Consider the following 6011-nt stretch of genomic DNA (forward strand, 5'->3'; position numbering starts at 1 on the left):
CCGGCCCGGCAGCGCAGCCCGGCTCGGACCCGGCGTCGGAAAAAGTTGGCTGAGAAGAACCGAAAGCGCCGCGCCCCGGCCGACCCCGGGCTGTGCCCCGCAGAGCCGCCATCGCGGCCGCCCCCAGCCCCGGGGTGCGCCCTCCCCGCCGGGGCAGCCGCAGCCCGGCCCACTTCCCGCTCACCAGACGGTTCCGGTAGGCGCCGGAGCCCACGGGCTGCAGGTCCGGGCTGAGCGGTCCCGCACTTCCCAGAGGGTTTTTGGTGATCTCCTGCCGGTGAAGCCGATCTGGGGGAGGACAATAGGTGCGGCCCCTGCCGCCACCTCCAACAAAGAGCCCGGGGGGAGCGCCGAGGCGCCGGGCCGGGCCGAGCGAGCCGAGGGCCGGGCTTGGCCGCGCTCCCTCCTCGCCTCCCTCCCCTCCTCCTCGCCCGCCCATGCCCCGCTCCCTGCCCCGCTCCGCTGGGGCCACCGCCTGGCCCGGCTCCCTGCCCCTCCGGAGTGCGGGGAGAAAGCGCTGCAGCCCGGTGTGCCGTCAGCGTGGAAAGGCGCTGTCCCGGCAGGTGTCTGGACACGGCAGGAAGCGGTGTGTAGCGGTGTGTAGCGGTGTGTAGCGGTGTGTAGCGGTGTGTAGCGGTGTGTAGCAGTGCTGCTCCGGCCGCTTTTTCTTCCAGCAGCTCAGCGCCTCCAGCACTTGGGCTGCTGTCCGCCCCTCTACCAGCAGCAGCGTGTCAAAGCCGTGGTGCCCTGGTCAGCTGTGCTGGTGAATGGCACTGCACATGGTTGGCACTAGATGGTCTTTTAGGTTCTCTCCAGCCCATTCTGTGGTTCTGTGGTGTGGTTCTTGCAGTCTGGACTCTTGTGTCAGTGCTTTGGATGTGGTAAAACACTGCTGACTTTTACACTAAAGTGTTAAGGGATATAAAGTAAAAAATAGAAACGGGAAGAGGAGAAAAACTGCCTTTAGTTGTAACTGTAGAGGCCACTAAAGTGTTGTCCTGCATCAAATGATATTCTACCACTGAGCTGGAGCAGGGAAATGCATGGTGGCTGTGACGAGCAGTGGGTGCTGCTGTCATGAGGACACAAGCAGAGGTGCCAGCAGCAGCAGCCCTGGGCACGGCAGGGACAGCAGCAGGGTGTGGGCAGTCCACTGCGTCCTGCAGCTCTGTGTGTGCAGGGGTGTCTGCAGGCAGGAGGCAGTGGATGTGCGAGTGGTCCATGTATCTCTGGAATGGTATGAACCGGTTCAAATGGCTGCTTAAAACTTCCACAGTGCTGTATTTCCATAGCAAATAGTCCCGGTCAGCACATTTAAGGCTAAGACCTGCTTTTAAATATGTTCTATATTTTCTCTTTGCATATATGACTAGAATTCTTGCCCTTTGTTTGGTCTGACTTCAGCCCTGAGCAATGTTGCTGAGGTTAGGCAATTCAGGCTTGCTGTTGCTAGAGTTCAGTTTGTGGCTTATCTGGAAAGGGGCACTCTGGCCTTGTGTATCATTGCTCAGTTCAGGTGAGCAGCCCTGCCCGCCTCCTCTCACTATTTCCTTGTCAGCTACAAACTCACATCCTTCCACCACGCAGGTGTTCTCCAGTACTGCTCTCTGCCAGTAGGTGACCCATTGGACTTAGCTATGTTAGTGAGAACAGAAAGCAGCCTTTAGGCACTTGGTAGGTAGTGCTGGGTCAGTTAGATCAATGGTACTCATCTTATAGCTTTGATTCATCCACATCTGGCAGATCTTAGAGCCACAGAATGCAGAGTCTTGGTGACATGCTGGGCTTGGTTGGATGTAGTATGTGGTATTTTCCCAAAGAAAATCTGTTGCAATCACATCAGTATGATACTACAGCCATGTCTTATCCTAGGCAGTGTGTGATGGGCAAGGCTAATTGAAAAAGGAGTGCTATCGGGTGTTTCTGGTTTTGGCATACTTTTAATGTAAAATTATGGAACAAAAGGAGACCTTCAGACACCATGAATAACCACACTGGACCTGAGTCTTTGGCACTGGAGATGCAGCCCTGTGAGAGAGCAGCAGAGAACATAACCACGTCTTCCTGAGGAGTTCTGCAAAGGCAGAGCAGTTACTGAGCCTGGTGAGGGAGCTGCAGGGTAACGCTCAGGACAAGCTGTCTATTAACGGTGACAAAGTGGCACAGTGTAGCTAGTCAGGGCAGAGAAGTATGGGCCGACCGCCAGTCCTCTTCCTATCAGCGCCTTCCAAAAGTAGTCTGATCTTGCCTATTTATATATGTTGCTGTGGAAGAAGCAAACTGATTTCATGTATTGCAAGGAGAAATCAAGCTGAAACAAAAAATGTCAGTTTTCTTTTGACGATATTCCTGTGCTGTTGTGTCCACACCCTTCCCTCGCAGAGCTGTTGCCAACTGTTTTGCAACCATTCGGAGTTTGTTTCTCTGACCTCTGAGCAGGGTGCTTGAATTCCACTGTATGTGGCACGGCAGAGAGCTGGGGGCTCAGCTGTGCCATGAGAATGCTCTGCAGTAAGCTGATAGGAATAATTAGGTACTAGCTGGGTGTTGTTTATTTCTGTTCTCTTTGGTTAGGCATTTCATTTGTTCAAGATGTTGAGTGAGGTTTTACAACTGCGTTTCCTGTCCCACTCATCCCCCTGTGCAGGAAGTGGGATGGAAGAAGCAAAGCTCCTTAAGGGTAAAGGGGTCCAGGAAGCCTGGATGCTGCTCAAGACAGAAATCTCAAAGGCACAAGAACAGGCTGTCCCTGAATGCTGTACAATGAGCCGTAGGGGGAGAAAACCAATGTGGATGAACCGGGATCTATTGTTGAGACTCAAGAAGAAAAAGAGTCTATGTCCTCTGGAAGCAGGGACAGGCTACTTGGGGAGATTACAAGGAAGTTGCTAAGGTATGCAGGGAGGAAGTTAGGAAGGCAAAAGCCCGACTCGAATTTAGATTGGCCACTACAGTTAAAGAGAATAAAAAATCCTTTTACAAATATATCAGTGGTAAGAGGAGAACCAAGGAAAATGTCCACCCCTTACTTGATGCAGTGGGGAATGTGGCCACTGGGGATAAGGAGAAGGCTGAGGTCCTCAATGCCTTCTTTACATCTGCCTTTAATGGGCAGAACAGTTATCCTCAGGGCACTTTATGCCCTGATCTGAAAGTCTGGGATGGAATGCAGAATACACCCCCAGTGATTCAGATGGAGACAGTTAAAGAGTTCCTCCTCCACCTGGACTGTCACAAGTCCATGGGACCAGATGGGCTCCCAGGGAGGTGGTGGAGTCGCCAGCCCTGGCAGTGTTCAAGAGGCATCTGGATGAGGAGCTACAAGATACGGTTTAATGGCTTGTGGTAGCTACAGTAATGGGAGGACGGTTGGACTAGATGATCTTGTAGGTCCCTTCCAACCTTGTGATTCTATGATAAACTGATGTATGGGGAGTCTGGGCTTGTATCTGCATTTGGGGGGTTAGAAGGAAGCAGTGGTGTTTTTAAGCTATCACAGATTATTAGTGTGAGATCTTATTGTATGGAGAAAAAATAAGTCTTGAAGAGTTTTCCATCTCTGATGCAAAAATCATACAAAAAAGGCGTTAAATGGTACAACTGAAAGCTCAGCCTATTTGTCACTACACAGTTGTGCACATCACCTGCTTATATCAGCAAAAACTTAGTGCTACTCTTACCTGTGTTTTCTGTCACCCTTAATGTTGAGTGCATTTGTTGCTTTTCCATTTCAGCCTGATGAGAAGGCTGGACAGGACACGTGGTTTTTGCACATAGTGAAACATGGCTGGCATTTGAGCCTTTGGGCTGTATAACAAAGCGAGAATGAAATAGGAATATATTATCTTAGTGCTAATCTAGAGGATGTTATTCTATGAGGGGTAAAGTATGGCTCAGCAGAGGCTGCCAGTTATGGCAGGTGTAATGTCTGTTTGTCTCACAGCTGCCACTGAGATTCATTATTTACTGCGTTCACTATCCTTTGTGATCAACGTGGGACCTAAAAGGAGCAGCTATAACCTCTGTACAACTGCACATATTAATTGGTGACAATAATTGAAGCTGAGGGACTATGTGAGTGCAAAATGAAGCATCTGTATGCATGCAGGATTGAAGCCTAATTGAATGGCTTCGCTCATTATGTAGAAATTTTCTGTGTAATGGATTGGTTAGAAGATCAGCATTAGTGTAGGAAGCTCACAAGATATCCCCCCTTAACTTAGACCTTCTTATGCATATCAGCACTGTATTTTATACAGCAGCAGCAGCAAGGTCAATGGCATCTACATTAATGAAGCTTTCTGACCCTCTTGATACTGGTTGCATAAAATCCTCGTGCTTTTGTCTTTGCCTACTTACGTGAGTCCCATTTAGTAATGCGCATAGCACTTAGAGCTGAAAACTAATCAATGCCAAAGACTGATAAATGAATGCCACTTGGTAGGCACGCTTTGCAAGAGCCTGCTGATTTCTTGGGAACCAGCTTCAGGGGGCTGCACTGTATCTGCAGACACTGGCAGCATGGTTCACCTGCAAGAGAAACAAGCAGCTCCTTCAGAGGGGAGCAGAGGTGCTGCTGTCAGTTCTTTCCAACGAGAAATGAGCATGCCTTGCTTGAATTCCTTTCTGCTAACAAAAGAGAGAGTTTTATGCAACTTGCAGTGTATTTGTCTTTCAGCAAGAGCTAAATCTTTCCTCCTGCTCACCCATTAGGGATTCCTGAGCCAATCCAGCAATTACAGGTGGAACTAAGGGTGCTTGTTAAGTAGTTCACTGCATTTAAATAGTGTAATTTTTAACTGATTCCTCTCTGAGAAGGTTGTGAGTGTTGGAGAGGTGGATGTCTGCATGCTCTTTATTATCCAGGAGCACATGTGACAGGAAGAAGGAAGGAAGAGGCTTTTGTATTGATGGCTCCCCACTCTGCCAAATGCCTATTCTTGCCAATATTCTGTCCTTGAACCAGCTGTCCCCCTGTTCCTGGGGTGAGGGCTCACTCTCTGTGTCTGACCTTGCAGTGAACTGAACCACCTCCTCTTTTCCTTTCATCTTTTGTGCCAAATAAAAAACATACTAAGAGCATTAATGGGAATTCTGCAACAGTGCTGTCCAGTTGATAGGTCTTGACCAACTGTTACATGATATTTTTTCATACACCAGTGTTGATTACCTAGTTTTCTATTTGACTTTTTTTTCCCCTCTAAGTTCCTAAAGCAGTAACTCTGCTGTTTCATACCGCTGTTGCCGCAAGTACTAGGAGGAGGAAATTCTGTGTATTGTGTCAGATGACAGCCTGTCAGGCTGTGCTTTTCCCCTAACCCATCCCCAGTTTTTCTTTCTATCAGTGCATTTGTAAGTTAGATGTGTTGCTGAGGTGTCTTAAAAATGAAGATGCAGACATTAAAAGACATTTAGCCTATACCTGAACTTATCAAAAGATTGAGCTGCATGTTATAGGTTTGTTTTTCCTTTTGCAAGATCTTTTACTTCCAGTGACAAAATTACTAGACTTGGAGCTGCACTTAACACTGATTAGAGTGAGATAATAAATACTAGAGGTAATTTCAGTTCAGTAGGTAGCGAGATAACAAGCTCTAGTGACTGAGAGCCGAAATTAGGTAAATTTAGATTAGAAGTAAATTGCTAACAATGACAGTAATTAACCAGTGAGAGCCCTCAGAGGGTTGTGATGTTTTCCTTCAGTGGAAATGTGAGTAGCTGAGGCACAGCTGTGTTGTTTAGATGTGTTTTGCTGAGAATTAATTCTGTGCTTTACAGGTCAGGGATAACAAGCACCATCAATTATAAGCAGCACCAAAGGCAAGTCCTGCCTGACCAACCTCATGGCCTTCTGTGATGGTGTAATGGCACAAGGGAAAAACCACTAATGTCATCCATCTGGACTTCAGTAAGGCCTTTGACATAGTAGCCCACAGCATCCTTCTCTCCATATTGGAAAGATACAGATTTGATGGGTTGTCTGTTCGATGAACAAGGAACTGGTTTGCAAG

Source organism: Coturnix japonica, chromosome 1 (assembly GCF_001577835.2).
Source record: "Coturnix japonica isolate 7356 chromosome 1, Coturnix japonica 2.1, whole genome shotgun sequence".
In the NCBI taxonomy this organism is placed as follows: Eukaryota; Metazoa; Chordata; class Aves; order Galliformes; family Phasianidae; genus Coturnix; species Coturnix japonica.